The 22,993-nt window shown below is 43.2% G+C and overlaps 1 protein-coding gene and 1 long non-coding RNA gene across 2 annotated transcripts in view; both read left to right on the top strand.

Moving 5' to 3' along the window:
* Rora (RAR related orphan receptor A) overlaps positions 1–22,993 on the top strand; it is a 675,937-nt gene that overhangs the window by 22,371 nt on the left and 630,573 nt on the right. The window lies entirely within an intron of this gene.
* The window catches only part of LOC131424840 (uncharacterized), a 213,801-nt gene that overhangs the window by 21,598 nt on the left and 169,210 nt on the right, over positions 1–22,993 (top strand). Inside the window, exon 2 of the long non-coding RNA XR_009228409.1 lies at positions 1–22,993. This exon is cut by the window's left edge and continues 14,268 nt beyond it; it is cut by the window's right edge and continues 169,210 nt beyond it. This is a non-coding gene — a long non-coding RNA (uncharacterized LOC131424840).

Genomic DNA, 22,993 nt, shown 5'->3' with positions numbered 1-22,993 from the left:
GGCATGATCACATTCTTATCCTCTCCCACAGCTTTAAACAGGGAACTATTTTCTTCTCCCTTCCAGGAAGGAACTAGTTAAAGGGAAAAAATGGCAGGTCTCTTTGGTGGTGGCAGCAGGGGAGAGAAGGTCCGGGTCCTGTCTTACTTGGACTGTGTTAGCGCATTGTATCAGTTGATCCTTACAAGGATTGTTCTTGTAGGAGTCTGTAACCCATAAGAGGCTTGGGGACAGGAATGCTGTGGGGTGACCTTGTGTTTCCCTAACTTAGTGCTTTGCATACAGCGGGCACTCAGCTATTGTTTTTGAGTAAATAACTGATGAATAAATTCTTTGTATACAACAGACACTATTCATGCAACGCTAGTGTTTGCAGTAGTGTCTGTCACAATTGTTGGGTGCCCAAGCGACAGCAGGCAGAGCTCTTGCTCTTTGCCTGCCTGCTCCCTTGCTGCCTCTCGTGTCTCAACCCTTGCTTCCTTCCACAACTATGTATTTAATCCCTGTGCTCTGCAGGCTCTACATGAGTGGCTGATGTTATGAAGGCAAAATAAAATATTATCTATGCTCTCAATGAGTTTGCAAGAACAATTATCCCAGAATTCGGGATGTGATCTGACAGTTTATAAGAGTTAAGAGTGCTCACCTATTGCTCACACTGTTCTCAGTCTTTCTGATTCTCTCTGCAGTCTCAGGAGACAAGAAGTAGGATCCTCGCATTGCAGATGAACCACTGGGGCCTAGAAGAGCTGAGTAGTCTTGAGTCTAGAATGTCGCTTTCAGCCATGGCTCATAGTTCCTATCATGTCCTCTTCCACCACTCTCTAGCCCCTTCCCCTAGCTGGGTTCCATGTGTCTGTATGACAGGCCAGTGCCCGGGGTTTCGTTCCATCTCTGTTTATGTTCTTCTCATCTGCAGAGCTGCGAGGTTTGCAAGGTAGGCGAGTGGAGCTCCTTGGAGTTGTGCAGTGTTCAGCCCAGTCAGCTGATCATGGCTGCCCCTAGAGATTGTTTTTCTACTTACTCTTGCCCTCTGGCTCTTCCTGTGGCAGCTTCCTTACCCTCCTGGTTGTCAGTTTTCCTTTCGGTCCTTAGGTGGTGTTCTGTTGCCCTCCCTAGCTTGAGATGGACTTTGCCAGAGAACTCCTTGAGATTTAACTCTCTTCCTCACTGTCTTGGCTGACTTCCAGCTGACTACACAAAGCAAAAACTCCCATCCTGCGGGAGGAATTCCTGCATGCAATTCTGACAAGTAACTCGAACCAATTGTTGAGAACAACCTGCAATGGTGGCTTGGCAGTCTTGTGAGCTGTGGACTATGAATATTACAGACACAGGGCTTCAGAGGTGGCAGGAACTGTGAACACAAGGATGGTGCATCCTCACAACCGCCCAGCTCCTCAGTGCTTTGCAGCCCTAACAGGAACTGCTAAGAGAGAAGTTGCTGAACTTGGCATTGGCTGAGGAGAGGCTTTATTCAGCCAGACTCTTGTGGGCTTGCTGCCCCTTTCTGAAAGCTGTCCACACCAGGAAGGCCAGAATTATTACCATGGTCCTATCTCTGGTTCACTGCTTGTGCAAGAAGAGGGGAAAAACTCAAATTTGATAAAAGTTCACAAGGCTTTTTTTGGGCCCCCATGTGACACGTTGATGTTTTGGAGCAGGATTTGGCCAAACAACATGAGAACAGCGGCAGTGCCGCCCGGCACGTTGAAGCTTTTAGATTGAAAAGCCTGAACAGAATGTTCAGCTGGAGCTGGGGATGGGTTCCCTTCCTATTCCAGCTCTGCCATAAGCCTTGGGCCTGATTGGAAAACACACACTGCAGGAATTGGGCAGCCAGCATTTTATGTTGTTTTTTTTTTTCTTAGACCTGCTTATGCCCAGTATCTCTGTCTCTGTCCCTCCTTTCTCTCTTCCTGTAGCTCTTTTTGGGTAGAAGACTCAAAGCTGTGCATCATAATAGGCCAGTACCTATTATGTGAAGAAGACTTCTTTCCCCTTATAGAACAGTGCTAACTCTCTGACATTGACACTAGGACCCAAGTGATATTTGAAAATGCAAATCTCACGTATCACTTCCTTGCTTAAAATCCTGCATGGGATTCCTATTGCTCTTAGGATATAATCCAAGCCCTTTACCAGGTCTAAAGCAGCTCCGCCAGGCTTCCGGCTCATTTTTCACCTGGCCTCCTGTGCTCACTCACATGCTCTCTCCTCTAAGGAACCAAACTTTGGTCCTCAAACTTGCCACACCTTCTCACCTCCCAATCTTCCCCTCACAACTCAGTTCTTGCTACTTTGTTTATTTATCCAAGTATTCGTTTAGAAGGCATTTATGTAGAACCTCCTGAGTGCCAGGGACTGTTCCAAATCCTCGGGATACAATAGAATGCAGATACTCAAGGCCCCTGCTCTTGTGAGGTTGACAATCCTTACTTGCAAACGCCTGTCCACATGGTGAGCCTCAGTTCAGATTTGCTTTTCCTGACCTTTCCTCTGAATCAAATGTGATTCCTTTGCCCTCTTTAGTACCATCACAACACTTATAACCTGAATCCAAAGAAACGGGCTCCTTGAAAGCAGAGAAATTCCTTGCCCAGGCCGACACACAGTAGGTGCTCAATAAAACCTGTTGAAGAGATGAAGTGGTGAAGGGTGCATTTAACACTAAAGACAACAGTGGAAAAATATGTTCGCTCTGCAATCATTTTGCAAAAACCATTCTCCACAGTCAATAGCTTGGCAGTGGCCTTTGACCAGTAGGCGGCATTTGATGTTGCAGATGATAAGTTTGCTGTCAGTCAAAGCATTGCTCCTTTATAGGTGATTTGTCTTTCTGCTTGCTTTTAAGATTTTCTCTTTCTTTGATGTTCTACGGGTCGCTATGATATGCTTAGGTATAGGCATAGATTGATTTATTTATTCTAGTCAAGATTTGATGTGCTTATTCATTTTGATAATGCATGTTTTCCTTTTATTCTGGAACATTCTTAGTTGTTTCTCTTTTCTCAATCTCTTTTTTCTGAAACTCCTGTTGGACATGTAAGACATCTTATTTTATCCTCTATTTCATTTCTCCTTCGTATCTTTTATCTCCGTTTCTCTATGTCTATTGTGTTCTGGACAATTTCCTTGGTTCGTTCTTTGAGCCCACTTATCTTTTCTGTCTAATCTAGTGTTTAAGCTGCCTATTGAATTTTTTAAATGATGGTTTAATATACATGCAGGGAAGTTGATGGTGCCTTGACATGTGAGTACTCAGGTAACTGCTATGCAAGAAAGAAAACCTTTCTGGTTCCCCTGAACAGCCCCTCCATGCTTCATACTCAGTTTCACATAAATGGAATCATGTCAAATCTATTCTTTTATGTCACATTCTTTGAGTTTTTAATTTTTAAATGACTACATTTGTTCTTACTTTTTTCCCCAAATCTGTGTGTGTGGTTTTTAGTCATAATATTCTGTTTTTCATTTTGTTTCATGTTTCTTCTTTTTTTTAAAAAAAAAAACTTCTTAAATAATTTTAGACTTGCTTATTTTATAAAAACCTTCCAAAAGATCTTATATCAAGTTCTGTGGAACTAATTTTCATAACTCATAACTTGTGTACAGTGCATCTTCTTGTGTGATTGTAATTTTTTATTGCAGATTCATCTTGATCAGGATTTCTTCCTGCAGTATCCTGTGTATCTTGGATTGTGGCAGTGTCTCGATCCTGTGACACCAGGGTAGTATAAATTCAGAGCCTAGATCCATTTGAATGTTCCATCGGTTTAGGATTTCATCTACTCATACAAGCTTGTTTCTTTTGCTTGTTTGTTTGTTTTCTGTTTGTCTTTTTCCTATGTAGAATTTCAAGTAGATGACAAGTTTACTTTTTACTTCCCCTGGCAAGGAGTAGAATTTTTCTAGTCTTTCTTTCATGAAGGGGGCAGTTTTCCATTGCCCCAGAATACAGGTCTCAATTCTAGTTTCTGGCTTAGCAATGATGCAAGGTTACTTCTACCATTTTTGGGAGAGTGTAAACACCCCAGGCCACCCCACTCTGGGGTACATATAGATAGGGGGTGGGTTCTCTTCCCCTCAGGCTATCATGGCAGCATCTGTTGATTTCTTTTCTCTGATTCTTTTTTTGCATTGCCTCTAGACTCTGCTTTGGCTTCTTCTTCTTTTTTTTTTTTTCTTTTTCTGCTGGGCTTCTAGTTAACTTGTGTAGAACAGATTATAGAGTCTAGTACAGACCCACTGAATTTAAATCTTTAGAAGAAGAAAGTGAAAACTCTATAATTTTTTAAATTAAATGCTCTAGGTGACTATTAAGATCAGGCAAGGTTGAGAAATATTAGAAGCTGGAGAAGTAGAAATGCTATATGGCATATATAAATATTACATAGGCTCTAATAGTAGGTTCTAGTCTGCCATGTTTTTGTTCATCTTCCTTTATCTTATCTCTAATATCACATCCCTACAGAAGCAGGCATTGAAATATCTAATCTAGATATTCCTGCAAAAGTGAGTTGGTATCATTCTGTTTTGAGTTCATTGGGTTCTGGCTTTGTGTCTTTTCAGAAACACAATGATAACTAAGTGGTGTGCAAACTCAAAGAACAACAACAAAAAAAGATTACCAAATACTCTTATTTATTCAGAAATATTTTCTGGAAATTTTTGAGTGAATGTGAAGTATTCGAAAAACCTTTTGCAGGTAAATGCCCAGGAGACTCAGCCTGTCTCCAGGCAAATCACCCAGTTGCTGGCGAGGAATGAAACCATGTTCACAGAGAAGCTCTCAAAATTTCCCCCTTTCATTTCTTCTCCGCCTTTTGCTCACAGCATGGTTGCGTTGCTTTGGGACCTTGGTTCCAGATTTATCTCTTTGTGGATTTTTGGACCTGTCTTCCCCAGCCTTTCCAATCAACATGGCTACCACGGGATACAAGAAGCAGACGGCAATTCTTTCTCTTTATTTTTGAATAAGCAGCAGGTTTCCAGATGTGCCCACAAATGCACAGAGACTTTGACATTCACGATGCTTGATAAGATTGGTCATCTCGTCTGACCCTGCTTGGGCTCCCAGGTCTGTAAACAGTAACTACCCATCCTTTGGATTTGTGTGTGGTGCTTCCAAGAAATACTTGAACTTTCCAAACAAAAATCCAAATATAAATTAGGAGGTTGGCATGGAAGATAATAATTGTTGTGGAGCCCAATTTAGAAAAATCATTTCTTGTGCCACTCTATCGCTGTGAAAAATTATGTAGTCTCTTGCATTTGTTAAAACAAGCTGGCTTCTGCTTTCTGGTCTCAAAACACACTTTGCATTTTTTTTTTCCCTGGGAACGTCAATTTAATTCAGGAATGATCTAATTATGAGGAAGTGAATCCAGTTCTCTGGATGATAAGTGTTGACTACCCTGGGAGAAGCCCTGGCAGATGGTTAGTTCAGAGTGAATTTACCTTGGGATTGGGGCTTTAGACTGACAGCTTTTTTCACTCAATTAAGTGCAACAACTGCCAAAAGGACAGCATTGAACTTGATGCAAATCATCCCTGTTGCAAGCCTTGATAAAGTTTAAGCCCATGCCCCCAGTCAGCTGAACTTGTTAGGGTGTTTCCAAGGCACCACATTGTGAATCGAAAACAAAACCTACTGATGCTCAGAGAGGACTAGAAGGCCCCTCCTTTAAAATGCAGGTACTTATTTCCTTTTCCAGGTCACTTGCTTTATTTAGGACCTCTATTTTGGTGTCCTGTCTGTCAGTGATTCATTAGGTAGCTCCTGCAGTTTGCTTTTGCTCTGGCCCCACCGATCCTGCAGTGACTCTGTGGTCCAGAAATTTAATTTATTGCTCTTTTATTTGGGGTACAACATGACCTCACGCAGCATGATTTTTGCCTCCTCTGGAAGCCCTGAGTGACAGGGTCCAAAAAGGAGCCAGACCCTCCCAGCACGTGTGCAGTTCCATACTGTGTTCCTCAGGGAGCCAGTGTACACCAGGAACTGTGCAGAGCCACTCTCTTCCCTGACTCTTCTGTCCCAGTGGAGCTTGATAGACTCCAGTCCTCACCACAGAGTGCAAATTTGACTTCTGTGTGTCTGTTTCGGCTTCCAAAGACTCTCCTCATCTCACTCTTTACTTACTGCTCTCATTCTGTGGTGTGCAAGGTCAGAGCCCATTAAGATGTTTCTGAGCAGCATGAGGAGACCCTGCATCCTGCACCTTGTGGTCTCCAGGAGAGCCCTGCCTGGGCCCTTGGCTCCCTCTGTCCCAGGCCTTCCATAGCCTCCCCCCCCACCCGGATCACCTGGTGTGGGCCACACTGCACGGTTTCCTCTGTGTGGTGATTTCCGTCTTACAAGCCTGGGGAGCAGGAGCCTGAAATTCCCCCGTCAGGTAGATGCTGTTGTCAGCCTGTTATCAGTTTCTCGATTTACTGTGTAAGCAGTTTTGATAATCCCTGTCATATGTGATTACATTTCCCCCCTTCCCATAACATCTCAGTGTAATTGGTTTGATAAACTCGACCTCAGTCCAGTAGTTTGCTTGGAATATACTTTCACCTTCTATCTGTGTGACTAAGATGGTTTTGAATTGCTCTGCTCCGGAAAATGAGGCTTTGAGCAGTGGGCCCTCAGCTGTGGAGGCCAATCACCAGGAAGCCGAGTGGGCCTGGGAGGGCTGAGCACTCTGGTTAAGCCTCAGGCGTCAAAATGGGATTTTTTTTTTCTTTCCATTCCAGCCTGGGCAGAGAGCAGTGTGTGTTTCTGAGTGTGGGTTTTTCAGGACACAGAGAACGTTTATCTTGTGTATCTGTAGCTGAGTCCTGGAGTCACCGGCCTGACTTCATGTCCATATGAAGTTGAAAGTGTTATTTATTCCTTTATTGAATACCTGCTTCATTTTAGGAGAAGTAAATAAGGAAAAAGAGCTTTCTGTTTTCCCATTCTTTCCTTCCCCGATGGCTCTGCTTCTGAAGACAGAGAAGGAGTCATCAGTACATTTTGATAATGGGATGCTTTTGGCAAATTAAGCATTTTGGTTAATTTAGAGTTAAACTTAAATGCCAAAGCTGCTTGGGACCATCACTTGCTAGTTTTAATTTGTCTGATAATTTAGTACCTACTGGAGCTCTGAGGCTTCACAGAGAAGGCAGTTTCAGAATTGAGACTGGAACTACGCCTAAGATTTAGGAGAGGAGAGATGGGTTGGGGAAGATAAGAGAGGGCTTTCCTGCTCCTGGGAGGGAACAAGCCTCAGTAAAGACAGGAGAGGCTTGGGGAACAGATCTGCTGGTGTAAGAATGGAAGAAAGGGGAATGAGGGGAGTCACAGGGATTATTATAGAGAGTAAGATTCTTTCTTCATTCCTGGGTTTTGGGATTTGAAGTCTGAAGGCAGTTGGGAGTCATGGAAGATTTTTGAGCTGGGGTGGCATCATTAGAACTGCTTCTCCAGAAAGTAAATATATGCAGTACCAGTATACAGAGATCTTTTCTATTTAGAGGATAATATAATGTATGCCAAAGCGCTTTGTCACTATTTAAATGGCAATTATTTTAAAGAAATAGCACTTTAGAATAAATTATTTTGGAGCGCCTTTCCTTCCTGGGTGCATGTTTTTCTGTAGTCATCCTTGAGCATTTCTGTACAATCTCATCTGAGAAGAGGGGAATACCCTCTTGCTGGCATATCCTAACCATAGGATTCTGCAGTTAAGTGTTACGCATTTCCGGCCATCCATGATCAGAATGTTTAGCAAATGCAGATGTGGCAATGACAAAGATGGCAATATGGATAACTCATCCACACTCATTTTCCCCAGTTATTTTCTTAGCTCTATATTTAAAGTGGCATCGGAAGATGTTACAATGGCTTATTTTACACGAACCAGAGCAATTTTTTTTTTTTGGTACTAAGGATTGAACTCAGGGGCACCCTACCACTGATCCACATCCCCGCCCCTATTTTTGTATTTTATTTAGAGACAGGGTCTCACTGAGTTGCTTAGTGCCTCACTTTTTGCTGAGGCTGGCTTTGAACTTGCAATCCTCCTGCTTCAGCCTCCCGAGCAGCTAGGGTTACAGGCGTGAGCCACTGCGCTCAGCTTTTTAAAATAATTTTTAGTTGTAGATAAACACACAGTGTTTTTATTTATTTTTATGTGGTGCTGAGGATCAAACCCAGGGCCTCACACATGTGAGGCAGGTGCTTTACCACTGAGCTATAGCCCCAGCCCATAGAGCAATTCTTTTAAAAGAACCTGGCTGGCTGGTTCTTCCTAGGCTGCTGCTCATCATGAGGTTTTTTTTTTTTTTTTCACATTCATATTAATTTTAAACATATCGCACTAGAATATTATTTATCTTGACTGCTGAGTTCTTTGGCATCCCTTTAAATTCTGTGCCCAAGGCGAGCACCTAACCTGCTCCCTCCTTGTCTGGCCCTGTTGCATTTACAAAACAGAGTGGAAAATCTCTCAAATGCTGGGAGTCAGTTGAGCATCTATTTGAATCTACTCTCGTTTTTGCAAAATGTCCCTCACACCACACAGAACAGACAGCATCCCAGCCAACCCAACTGTGAAGCCTCCCTTCAACTCTCTGGGGTGTCATCCCTTCAGGGTGTGGTTGTGGGCTCTTCCTCGGCTCACCCCTTAGCATAAGGGCTGAGATGTGTATGGGGCGACACTTTTAGGTAGGAATCCCCTCACATTTACTGACATTGCCACGTCGTCTTTTTGGATGGGGGCGGGGACTTTCCTGCTTTAATGAGCTCTGTGGGGTAGTGAAGACGATTGGAGACATGGTCCACTGGATTTATATTTTTTGACACTTGACAGTTTCCAGTGGATGTCCTCCTCTCAGCCTCCCCTGCCAGAGTCCGGTTGAGAACGAGAGGTTACCTACAGAGTTATTTCTTGTCTGTAATGAACATAGATCTGCCAATGGAAGCAGAGGGAGAGATGGAAGATTTGGAAGGGCCTTCCGGGGAGTTAGCCCCTTATTTTGCAGTTGGCATGCCTTAGGAGCATGAGGACAGCTGGCTCCTCTTGAGCTGCCCGGCCGTGCCTAGAACTCAGGCAGCGGGCCTGGCTCCTGGCAGGCTTCTCCACACCACAGAGCACTGGAGCCCGTGGCTGGAGACAGGGATCCACAGTGTTCCCCCGACCAGGCAACCCGTTATTAAAGCCTCTTTGATCCTTGGTTTCAGCGCCTTCCCTTCCCAACTACATTAGGCCCCCTTAAGTGCCTTTATCGCCATGTCGAGAGAGGGAAAATGCAGACAGCTTTGTAATTGAACAACCATGCTCTTGTCAGTATTCATTGTTTTCAAACTGGCTATTACAGGGGGCTAATGCCCCGGTGTGGCGCAGACAAGCCCCACTGGCCTTAATGTGCCTCTGCCGCTCACAGCTCCCCAACCAGCTCTCCTCTGCTGTCCACGGGGGCAATGTGTCTTTAAATTTTAGTTGTTTTCTAAGTTCTGCTCTGGCAAGCAAGCTCTGCCTTCAACCTGCAGAGTTAAATTTACCCAGACTGACAACTGTATATGCAGGGTTTAGTTACATAACAGCAGTTGCTGCTTTTCACACCGTGCTAATCCAAACACAGTGCTCAAAGAGACCATGAAAAAGCAACCCTCCATTTGGGGCACTACATGGGTGACTGAATCATGTGTCTTTAAATTTTTTTTTTAAATACTGTAACAATTATCCCATTATCCTGACTTTGGTGCCATTAGGTGACTTTTTAAATATCTTAATTATTAGGTTAGCAGATGCTGGGTGCACATGTGCAATTTGTTAATTTATGCTGTTTGAAATGAAATCCAGTTGTTTGCGGCCTAGTTGTTTGCGGCCTATTTCATAACATTATGGCCAACTGAATTGTTGTGCTCCTGGAATTACTGAGCTGTTGGCAGGGAGAATGTGTGGTTTAGCCTCTAGTACTCTTTGATTATCACCTTGAGTGCTGTCTGTTCCTTCCCTGTGATTCCTACTCCCCTGTTTCCATCTGAGATGACCAGTATATCCTGCATCCTGGAATGGGTAGGGTACCTTCAGAGCTGCAGGGAGGCTGGAGAGGGAGGTTTTCCTGTCCCCATATGACCTGGCTTCTCAGCTCGACTGCTGATGTGATGTGTGGTCACATGGAGACTCAGGGGGTCTGAGGACTGGAGATACATACTCCTGATTGGCTTACAGTCTCAGATTGCATATATTCAGCATGAGTTGCTCCTTGGCAATTCAAGTAACCCTTAAATATTTTTTGCATAGTTATTGCACACAATGTTGAAGAAATGTGATATAATCTGGTGAAAATACATGACCCTTAGAGTTAGATCTGAATCATGGCTGAAGGTTCAGTGGCAATGAGGCCTTGGCCAGGTCATTTTATTTCTTTAAGTTTCAATTTCTACAAAGGAAATATAAATTTCTTTCTACTAGGTTTATTGATCCAGATTATTCAGTGACCAGCCTTGTGCCAGGTAATAAATGGTGAGACTTTCCTTTTCCTGCTTTTAGACACTCACATGGGATAACATGACACATGTGACCTAAGTAAATTTTATTCTAGTGGGAGAGGCAAAGCACCAATAGGTGATGAGTTAAATAAAGATTCAAAGTAATAATACAAGAAGCGTCACAAATGACTGTGACTCTTGCTAGTCACAAAGAGTTCAAATTCCATGAGTTCAAAGGAGGAGATAGACTGTTAGTAAACTCCTTCAAGAGGTAAGTCTTGACCAGTTTTAAAGGAGGCAAAGAATTTACCTAAGTGCAAAGACCATTAAGATTGTGTGTGGTGGGGTGGGGAATGTTGCTGGGGGGCGGTGTTATTTGCTTATCAGTAGAGCAAATAGTGTGTGTAAAGGCACAGAGATGCAGAGGTCCAAGGCCCATTTGGGAAACAGTGAAACTATGCATTTGTTTTGAGAGTGGTAGTTTGTGCATGACAAATAGTGGGATAGAAGGTTACAAATGTAGATCAGTACACTGCTGTGGATTGCTCTGAGTACCAGCTTTGCATTATGTGATGTGATTGGTTCATTAAAACATGGAGCTCTTGGGCAGAACTGCAGACCTCTGGGAAGCCCCAAACCCTTGCATAAGGGAGTAGACCTCTAGTGGACAAGAGAGTTACTGCATGCTAATAGTATGAATCTTGTTTAATGCCTAACTCCCACAAGCTTAGCTATATTTTAAATGGTAAGCAAGACGTAAATAACATCCAGGCTGACAGTAGTGTGGCTGACAATTTGAAATCTCAGTTCAAAAAATTACAGAAAGCATTAAAAAAAGTAAAACAGCTGGGGTCTTTAAATGATAGGAGCAAACCTTTTTATATACCTCTGTAGAGCCTAAAGACATCACTGTCTTACAAAAATCATAATTGGTGACATTAAAATTAACATCAGCAATATTATTATTATTATTACTATTATTATTGTTGTTGTCATTATTATTATTATTATTATTATTATTATTATCAACAGCAGCAAAAAGATGGGGCTGAGATATAGCTCAATGCTATAGTTCTTGCCTAACATATGCCAGGCCTTGGATTCAATCCCCAGCACTATCTCAAAAAAAAAAATACTTAATATTTTTTGCCTTGCATTGTGCTAATGATTTTGCTTACATTGTCTTATTTAATTCTCACAGCATTTTCATGAGAATGGTATTGCACTTATTCCTCATTATAGAAGTAAAAAAATGTGGACAAGAGATGTTAATTAACCTGCCCAAGGTTACACAGTTGGAAATTGCGTAACTGGAATACAAACCTTGGCATTATGGTTGTGTGTGTTTTCGCAAGTACTCTTCTGAGCTGATAACCTTCATGCTTTAGATCATGATGAAATAATATTCAGGAAAACCTTTTAACAACACACTAAAATGTACGGTGTTGCATTTTAGAATACTACCCATAAGAAAATAAACAAGTACTCGTCTATGAAATCATGTATGGGGAATACTTCTTTCTAAGTGAGAAGCATGTCTAAGTGAGACATTATTACACATTTTAAGTCAGTATTAGAAATCAATGATGGCTTGCTCCTGTTTTTCACCCCTATCCCCTATCCCCAGCCATGATTGTATTTCTTTCTTCTCTGGGAACTTGGAAGGGCACAAGGTTGCACATCTCACATTGCATTCAGTTTCCCTTCTGCTCTAGAACTTAAAGCAATTTCATTAGTGCTATCGATGATTCATGTTGGACCTACTGCACTTCCCATTGGCCATTCATTATCACAGCCTTGGCCTTGCTGCTAGACAAGTGAAGGTCAGCTAGAGGGGCCACATGTGAAAGCACACTCCCCAGGGCTGGAGGAAGTTGCTATGGAGCTACTCCCAGCTAAGTCTGTTTTGGAAAAGGGGCCATGGTAAGACCAACCACTCTTCCACACATCCCCAGAGCCATCCACTAAGACCAGCGTCTGGGGTGGCATACAGTGGAAATGGAGCATTAAGCTTGACTTGACACTACCCCTCTTGCATGACCTCACGGAAATTACTGACCTTCTCTTGAGTCTCAGCTTCCACAATTATAAAAATGGAGAATTTAAAAATGCTGTCTATGCAAAGCAGTTAACATAATGTTGCTTCACCTTCAAATGGAACTGCTATGGCTAGTAGTGTTAGTCATAGTTCTTTTGAGTTTAGATGAGGAGAGTCAGACTCAAGCTATCTTGACCAAAAAATGGTAGATAGCTTCGTGTAACTTTGAAGTTTAAGAGGAAGAACAAAAACTTCCAGAAGGGCTGGATCTGAAGACTCAGGGGTTTCCGAGTTGGCCTTGTTTCTGTTCATAAGCAGTTCCTCTCCAACAAGAAATCCCAGGAGGAGAGTACCTTTTCTATATGAATCCTTAAAAAGAGACTCATTGGCTCAGGCTGGGTCATGTGACCCCCATCTTCACCTTGCATTGGCAAGTAGAGGGGTAGTAGAGGGGAGTAGATGGGAGTAGAGGGGAGCAGAGGAGAGGATGGATGTAGTTTACCCCATTGCCAGTCTGGGTCTTGTGCCTCTTCTTGTGAAGCATGTAGTTGGTTCTAATTATTGTTATATGAATGGATAAAATTCCAGTAGGCTGAACTGAGATGAAGATAGACTTTCTGAATGATAGGAATGAAAGTGTAAGGGGGTAGGAACTGGCATGTGTTCAAGAACTAATCAAATGACATAAGGTGGGAGTAGATGGTTCCTGTTGAGAGGTTAGGAAGATATAAGATAGGAAAGAGAGAGTGGGCTGGGGAGGCCTTGACTGTTCCTCTGGGGCTTGGTTGTTATTTACTTGACAGAGAGTTGTTAAAGGATCCATGCCAAGGTGTTATAAGATAATAATAACAATAGTAAAAAAATCCTAGCATTTGCAAACACTGTTTTACTTGCCAGACACAGCCCTAGATACCTTGGCTGTCTGACCTCACAACAGCCCCTGGAAGACTGGCACTGGCTCTTTTCTCCAAATATGCAAGACTCAGAGGGTGAAGAGATCGCTCAAACTCTGTGATAACCAGGGTTACAGAGAAGAGGTAGGCTTGCGTTTCTGCTCACCAAATCACATACTGTCAGGGAGGAATGTGGTGAAAGGAGAGGTGAACTGGCAGCAGGATGCACCATCATTCATTCATTCATTCATTCATTTCATACATCATGATTCAGTGCTAACCAAAGAAAAGCAATAGACTGACTCACTGCCTGTCTGGTTAGGGTCTCAGGGAAGGGAAGACCACAGTGGATCATGGGTCCAGTGCTGGGCTGCAGAGAAGTCTCCAGTTACTGAGCACGATACCTTTTATTTTATAGTAGGTGTGCCTTTGTGGGTACCTCTGGGTCTTGGGGTGGTATATATTGTCATCTTTTGCTGATCATTTAGAGTTTTTTTCTCTATCCTGGGTAGAATATGCAGGATCCCTTATAGCCTGGTTGGAAAACTGGCAATCTGGAGTAATTTGCCTTTAAGCAGAAGCCAGTATAACATGTCACTTTTAAAATAAAACACATTAATTCACAGAATGACTGTTTTATGGTGAAGAGCAGCCTGTCTAAGTGAGAGGAATTAAAGGCCAGTGGTCAAGTCCTCCGCATTATTCACACTGCCCTCTTCGATAAATCACAATTGCTGATACTGCAGGTTACCGCTTACTTAAATAGCAGCGTGTTGGTTAAGGGTGACACATGCTGACATGACCTCTGTTTGCACACCCCCCAGAGCTGTACATATCCCTTGGCTATCAACCTAAGTACCTTGTGCACCACTGAACAAGGTTTAGATTGTGCCTGGGCTGCAGTTGTAATCTTCATTCTCGGCAGCCTTTTCTGAGACAGGTGAATCTTGAATGGCAGTAGTATTTGGCATTCAGATCTATAGTGCTCTGCAGACCTGATTTTTAAATATTCCTGTTACCACCAGGTTTCAGAATAGATGAGGACTGTAGGGATGTGGCAGAATCATCATGAGCCCACTGGAACCTTGGGTCTTCCTTCAGCTGCCTTGATAAACAAAGTTGGATTTGGGGTTCCCAGAGTGTGTCCTGGGATCACTAGTGTGTGGCATCTGCAGGGGACCACTTGACTATTTTGTTATTTGTAGATGGAGACCATCTGAGCAGTCACTGCTTCGGTTCCATTGGAAGGAAGGTAGAGGGGCAGATAAATATTTTAACAGTTGACATTGACATTCATCTGCAAAGCACTGGCTTGACTAAAATGCTTTGGACACAGCCTAAAAAAAATAGTAGGCAGCCTTGTGGTATTCTGGAATTCATCTAAATGATCAAGAAGGAGGCTGAATATGTGATATGTTATTTTCCCATTTCATTTTCCCTCTCAACAATAAGATGTACCTGTGATCAGAACCAATTTCTAATTTTTTTTGGCTGCAAGGAAAGAGATAGCAACCTAGATATGCTTTATTAAAAAAATCAGTGTGCAAAATATATGTAAAAATTTCTAAACAGGTACTCTGCCAAGAATTACACTAGAGGCTTCTTGTATAGTGTTTCCATCCTGCATGCTGATTGTGCAAGGAAAGTGCCACTATTCCTATTTTTAAGGAAACAGGTTCAGAGCTTTGCCCAAATCCACAGAGGTGGAGCCATTATTTCAACAAAGGTCCCTTCCACTCTAAATATTATGTTCTTTCCACCCCACAACACTGCTTCCCACGTGAAAACCCAAAGATATGAAATATCTCCCTGATGCATTTAGTCTTTGTTTATAGACCATTAATTTCTCAGCTGAAAGGCTAAGAATCTTAGCTTATGAGCTATTGAAAATCAATCAGGTTTTTCTTTTTTAAGGGAAGCCAGTGGGAAAAAATGATTCATATATCCAAAGTATTTAGACTTTATATAAATTACACATAAAATTATATACATGTGCACACATGCATACATTCAGTACTATCCCCACTGGGTGGTACAGAGGCTTCCCCTTGAGTTCTTTCAGTAACTGGTCCCTCATGACTTTATATTTTAATAAAGCATCTTCTGGGGTTTATTCATAGGCTTCACCTTATGCAGAAGGTGTTTCCGTAAAGCTCATTTCAGTTCAATGTCTGTGTAGCATCATGTATCACCTACCATGTAAAACATCAATTTTAAGAAGTCCATCAGTTCCTTGGGTTAATGGGAAAGTACCCTTTAAAGTGAGGTGTTATCATCTTTTTTTTGTTTTGTTTTGTTTTTTTCCTGTATGTTTCCTGATTTGAGGTCTAAGCACACCGATGTTCTTAAAGAAAGATATACTAATTTTTTTTTTCTGGGTCAAATGCTAATTGATGGAAAAAACATTCCCATTGATATGTATGAGAATTTGCTTTAAGAGCCTTTTGGGGTTTGAGGAACAAACTTAAATGTGTATCAAGAACTTCACTTCAAGCTAAGGGATTATAAAGCTATTTATTAAAAAAATCACATTTCCCATAGTTTAAACATAACCTTAATGTATTCATCCCTATTGATAACTGTGTATGTTGTTTGCAGTTTGTGCTGTTTTTACCATTACAAATAATGCAGGGATAATGATGGATAGCCTTCTATCTTCAGTGTCTGGGACCCTTGTAGGCTCCTTCTTCTGCCATTCTTTGAATTGCCTACTACAGAGCTGCTAGAAGCTGGGAAACCAGAAATGCAGGCTGCAGAAGATCCTCTGTAACACAGAAGACCTTAGAGGAGGGGCAGGAACCTGCAGATGCAGCGCCTGTGTAGGGACACTGTGTATTATTTTTGTCTTCCTTTCTTTATGTTCTCCTTTTTGATACCATTAACCCTAGGAAGGTAAAGGTCATCTCATGTTCATTTTTAATTCTTTTATAACATCTAGCCTGAATGTAAAAATGTATTCATTCAAGAAACATCTAAGGCTTGTGCTAAACACTGAAAAATCAAGGATGAAAAGACATGGTTTTTGGGCTCAGTAAGTGACTGCTGGTCACTCATCCAGTTAGCAAGGGAAACAGGATTTCCATGTTCTTGTTTTCTCTCCCCGTTGCTGTGTATCTTATTCTAGAAACCCTGGGACTGGATTGGATAGTGCCTTTGGTTCTGATGGGCTTATAAAATTTTTCTTTTCTCTGTGAGTACTCACAATATTAACTTTTAACATAGAGAATGGTGGGAAGGCATTTGCACAGTGACCTGGTCACTCACTCACATGTTAGGAGATGATGTGCTACTTCATTGAAAGTATTTTTAGCTACTTGAGGGAATCTGAGTCTCCTAGGTGTGTTTGCAACCCCTTGTTCACAGTCAGAGGAGACAGAGAAGCAGTGGGTTGCTTTTATTACTTGCCTTCTCCCAGGCATGGACCTCATGTTTTGAAAGACTGCTCACCCAACTGTGTGTGTTAATGATTATTGCCCAATTTTTGTTACTCAGACAATGTGAAATAGGGACTGGGAAAGCAAGTACTGGGGCATGGCTTCTGCCAAGATATTTGGGTTAACCTGTGCTGCTGTGGAAAAGGCAGATATACCTTTTCTGTCAGAATTTTTGAAATGCACCATCCAGTTTTGCAGAGCTCATCAGTACTCAGGTTCCTGGGTGGGCACTACAGCTGTAGAGTAGGGCTCAGACCATTACAGCCCTCTGGCCAAACCCAGCTTATCCATCGCCTATTTTTGTAAATAAAATTGTAACTTAGTCCCACCCAATTTTTGACATATTGTCTGGGTCTGCTTTCCAATGACAAGGGCAGAGTGAAGTTGCTCTGACGGAGACCATATGTCCTGCAGAGGCTAAAGTACCTACTATATAGTGTCCTTTTCCCATCCATGCTAGAGTCTAGAGGAAGGTGACCCTGGGGTACCTGGGGTGGGGGGGAAACTCTTCAAAGCTTGGGCAGCTGAGGGTGGGGCTGTAGAGTATTTGAGGGACCCACAGGAAATATGCAAGCTGTCGGCAGAAAGCAGGAAGAAAGACATCACTCAGAGCCTGTCAGGGTCCCCTGGAGGGGAGAGGAGGAAGGCCTTGTAGGCTGGTAGGCTGGAGACAAGGAGTTTCAGGGTATGTTGTGGGACACAGCGTTAGGGAGGGACTTCCTTTATTCCTGCCTTAGACCGGGCACAGAAAGAAGTAGAACATGAACAGAGGAGTGGGACATGGGGCCATTCTGTCCTCTCCAGTCCCCCAGGGTGCTTCTGGGGAAGCACCCAGATAAACCACAGCTTCTGCCAGCAGTGCAGGCTTGTAAACTTTTTTCCCTTCCTTTTTATGCCTGTGGTGATAAACATATGCTCTGAAGCATGAGATTTGATTATCCTGTCTTAGCGCTTATAAATACAAATGTGATTAAGGGTCATAAAAAACAGGTTGACAGTGTAAGACTAATTCTCAGCAAAGCAGCCCCGCGTGCTTCTCTGTGGAAGCGCCTGCTCCTGGCAAAGGCCTGGGGGTCCCAGGAACCACGGGCCCTTCCCTCTCCCCCGGCACCCCTCCTTCCACTCTTGGTTTTCCCCTCAGGTCTCCCCGTCCTCCCTGCGGAGGCTCTTCCTCCCTGATAATTAAAATTGGTGGATTTTCCCCTCAAGAGCTACCTGAGGTAAGTACCCGCGTCTCTTTGTCAGGCCATTAATAGTCCGGAACTCTGTAGAAAGGGACTTGGCTGCCTGCTCCGTCCCCACTTGGGCCTGGCGGGCCGCCTGTACATGTTGGGGAACAACACAACCTAAATCTGGACAATTTGTATTTTAGTAGTGACGGGGATATTCTCTCTCTCCCTCTGTCATTTTGCATTAAGGACCTGCCACTAATAAAACTAATTAATAACTGCTGGCTCGATGTGGAATAGTTGGACTTCTTAAACCTGGCAGGCTGCCACCGCTGCTTTTGAAAGAAGCACTTCATCTTTGTCATGGACAGGATGAATATTTCTCCACACTTCTAATTGGACAAAGTGCCTTTCAAACTCGCTGGCATTTCAGAGAGAGCAGATAAGTAGTCTGTGTGCTCTCCAGATGCAATCGCCTCTCAGCTGCCTCCCAGCTCAGGAGCTTGTCCCCGTCCCTGGGAGAAGCCAGCTCTGAGGGTTCTGAACTTTTGCTTCTTGAATGACTCCTGACTTCACCTCTGACCTCTGACCCCAGGGAGAGAGAGCTTCAGGGGCAAGCAGGACACAGGAACTCAGCAGACCCACAGCATAAAGGAGCCCATTCTGTGTTTGGAGAGCCACCAGGCAAGCTGTTAGGAGCAGGCAGTGAGTGGGAAACAGATTTTTCTGGGACCCTCTGCAGGCCTTCTGAGTCAGAATCCACAGGGGTAAGTCCAGACATCTGGATTGTTAACGAGCTTCCCAGCCACTTGTGATGCACACTGGGCTTGGAGGACCACTGAGAATCCTGAAGCCTTCATTTTCTGGTGTAGGTTGACATTTACTTTTCAGTCACTCAACTGGTACTTCTTTTTAAATGACCTGAGCATGCAGAGTGTTGGGCTAAGTGATCTGAACCAGAAGAACCCTGAAGTCTAGTCAATGACCCGACTCATGTGCACATGCAAATTTCAATGATGAGTTGAATAATTAAATTCAACAAATTGTGCTCTGCAGACAATTCATGAAATGAGCACTTCTCCACGTTTTAGGGGGCGCCAACCACAGAGCAAACTTTCATACTAAACACTAATGGATGCAATGCATTCTCCTCAGGGAGGGGGGTTGGGGGGTAAACAGTGTGGCAGTAGAGCTGGGCAGTGAAGGATGTATAGCAGTTTGTAGGGGAAAAAGGATTCAGTGCTCCAGGGAAGAGGAGCAGTAGGGATGCAGATCCGAGTCTGGGCATTTCCAGATACTTGTTTGGGAAGAACTCAGCCTGCTTCCTCCTGGTGAAGGAGGGCCCTGGTGAAAAGTTGAGGTTATGCTAAGCTGAGCAGGAGAGGCTGGTAGGAGTGGCCTTGAGTCAGGGCAACCAGGGAGGGCTTATTCTCCTCCAGACTGCACTTGAGTCCTACCTCAGCGAGGAGAGGAGTGGTGTTTCAGGTTATTTCCATTGTTGATCAATAGCATGATCAATAGTTAATCATAACAATAGGTTTTACTTGGATGTGAATCCAAGGGATTTAGATATCAATGAATGACAAATCTCAGGTTTCTAGTTTGGAGGACCAGCAGGTTAGTGATGCAGCTCATCAAAATTTTAGGAGCCATCCTGTCTGTCTAACGTCAAGGGCAATCAAGGACAGCCACTCCAATCAGAGTTGGCAGTGGTGAAATTTCTGATGAGAACATTCTGGGAAGATTTCAATTCTTTATACTAGAGTAACCCAGTGTCAGTAGAGATCCTGCTAGTCTGCTTGCTTAAATTCTTTTCCCGTCCCTCTTATTGAGCATTAATGCTCACAGGGGAGGAAAAAAAAAAGATTGGATCAACAGGTCTGGAGGCTAAATATCATTTAGTTTGCTGCAGAAGCTCAGTGAAATCAGAGTGTCAGCAGATAATCACTTCGTGCTTCATCAGTATGCCAGGGCTTCATTCACCAAAGGACAGGAGCAAACCTATAAGCTCCCTGCCACAAGGCAGAGGACCTGTGAATGGCTTGTGGCCTTTGTTCATTTGTCCCAGGTAATGCCTGAACCTTCCACACTTCTGCCACCTTGGAATCCTGGGTGGTAGGAGTCAGAGAATGGGAATAACAGTCTTCTTTGGTGCAGCCAACTTTTATTGTCTGACTGACTGCAAGAAACACACTCTCCCAAGGACTGAGGACACACAATAAATAAAGCAAAGCTACTACTCTCAAGGAGCTTCTGTTGTCATCAGGGAGATGAATTTGTACATAGATAACTAAAATGGAGTGCTACAAGAGCTGGAACAGAATTACATATCAGATACCTAGATCCCACAAAGCAGGGAGTGATTACTTCTGAGGAGGAGATTTGTGTAAGGTGGAGGTTAAGGGGCTTCTAGAGAGGCTTCTTGGAGGAGGTGGTGCCATGCATGAAACTTGGGAAAATAACTGGACCTGTTTCCAGCCTGAGAAGGGAAGGCAGCCTGGGGGAAGAGCATGGGAAGTTTGAATGGCTTTTGCACCTTAGTGTGCAGTCTGTAAGAGCAGTGTCCTGTGTTGGATGCCACAAAGAGATAGATACAGGGTTGCAGACACAGCTCATGTGCTTTGACTTACAGAGCGGGAAGATGAAATGCAGCAGAAGGTGCATAGCTTATCCATGGGAAGCAGGTGTGCTGCTACCGTCGGCTGTTCAGAGGTGTGTTGTGAGTTCTGTGGAGGTGGGAACTAGGCTTCAGTGAGACAGCTCTGTGTCCGTTCCAACCCAGGTGACAAAAGGCTCACTGCCTTGAGACACAGGGGTGTGGGAGCACTGAGGGGCCTGCCCTTCTCTGTGTATTCCTAGGATGGACAGGGTTGGCCAGGCCATATGTGCCTGGCATAATTGCAGGGATGAGAGGCATGAAGAGAGAGGGGCATAGGACTTTGGAATACAACTCATTCATTCATCTGGTAGAGGGTTTTATTGAGCACTTACTTTGTGGAAAAACAGGGCTAGATCCTCTTCAGAGTGATAATGATTCCTCTGACTCTCTGTGATTAAAAATTACCTTCTTTAAAAATATAGATATATCAGAGAAATAATGATGAGAAAAGAGAGTTCATGCAAACTGCTTTTGAAAGAAATCAGGATAAGTGAGTGATTCTAATAAGGGGTTGAGAGAAGGGAAAGGTCTTTAGCTCTTTTTCCTGTCCATCTATGAGCCACTTCTGAAAATGTTGAAATCCATTTAGACTTACAGTGAAGTGGCAAAGCTAGTACAAAGGGCTTCTGCATATTCCTTACCCAGCTTCCCCCAAAAGTCATTATCCCTCGTAACCATGGGTACAGATGGCAAAGCTCAGTATTGCCACAGTGCCACTACTGAAACTGTAGACCTCATTTAAATCTCACCCATCTTTTCACCAATGTCTGTTTTCTGCTCCAGATTCCAATCTGAGATTTCAAGTTTTCTGCTCCAGATTCCAATCTGAGATTTCACGTTGTCTTGTGCACTTGTCTTGTTAAGCCTCCTCTAACCTATGACAGTTCCATGACTTTCCTTATTTGTCATCATCCAGACCCTCATGAAGAGCGCTAGCCAGGTACCTCATAGAAGGTCCCCCATTTTCTGATGTTTCCTCCTTGTTCAACAGAGGCCATGGATTTTTGAAAAAACACCACAGAAATAAAGTGCCCTTCATAACCCAACATATCATTAGCACTTCGTGTCATCACACTGTTCTGTCCCACATGTGGTAATATGGACCTCCATCCCCTAGTTAAGGAAGTGTTTGTCAGATTTCTCTATTAAAAAGTCACTGTCCTTTTATAATCTGTAGATGTGTTGGGGAGACATATCAAGGCTAGGAAAATGTCCTTCTTCTCCTTAAGCTTGCACATGGGCCCCTGTGCATGAGTGCCCCGGCACAGACTCACTCTGACCCACCCCTCCCCGGAGCAGCACTCCTGCTTCATCGCAATGCTGTCTTCTGTCTTCCTTAAGATGGCTCAAGGGAATACTCACATACACCGTGGATGTTCCCAAGGAGATGGTGGCAGGTGTAAAGCATTACTTTTATTTATATAGAGAGGAAATGGTGCTCAGGGCTAGCAATTTGTCCAAACACATGTTTCCAAATGAGTATCTATACTTCTTTGCTTTGGAAACAGCACTAAGCTGGAGGAAGGAAGACCTGAGGACTAGTTGGTTCCTGATGATACTGGGCTGTGAATTTGAGTTCACAGAAAAGGAATTTGAGTTCTCTGAGCCTCAGTTTTCCTAAAATGCAAGGTTAGATTAGTCAATTCCTGGGATGATTTTTAGCTCTAACATTCTGTGGTTCCATGGGCTGAAATTTGACCTTTAATGAGGAAAACCGAGTTATAATAGGGTAAAGAAAACAGATTAGAAGAGTTATCTGGGTGTTAGATGACCTCAGAGTCCTTCATAATTGAGACATCTGATAAGGGTGGTTTGAAATCAGTGTAATGAATGAGAAATAAATTGCTATTTTCAAAGTCTGACAAAAGGGTACACATCCAATTATGCTGGATGGTTGTAAGGATGGACAAGCTCTTTATGCTTCAAGACCTTTCCTTTTCATAGCTTTTCATAAGATTAGATTGCCTTTAGTTACCCAATCTCACATCTCCACTTGAGTGCCACTGATATTTCTTTCTTCTGCCAGAGTATGCAGACATCTCTTCCATGTTAGATTCAGGGCAGTGTCTGAATCCTTACCATATGGCCATATTCTTCAAGCTGAACATAGAAACAACTTACTTTACCCATTTCCTTGAGAGAGCTAATACTAGGCATGCAAATTCTTCCTCCGCTCTGCTAATGAAAAGGCTTGTTCTTCACTGATGGGCATGTCACTTTAAAGGTGGCAACAAAGTCTGATTGATTTTGGAACATGAATTTCCAGCCTTCTCTGATATTGCATAAGCATTCCAGATTGTCACGTTGTCCCGCTCCTCCGGTCCTTTTCTGC

This window comes from Marmota monax, unplaced genomic scaffold (assembly GCF_021218885.2).
Source record: "Marmota monax isolate L192 unplaced genomic scaffold, Marmota_monax_Labrador192_F-V1.1 WCK01_AAM20220418_F8-fsc00001, whole genome shotgun sequence".
NCBI lineage: Eukaryota > Metazoa > Chordata > Mammalia > Rodentia > Sciuridae > Marmota > Marmota monax.
This window is presented reverse-complemented; position numbering and strand designations above follow the sequence as displayed.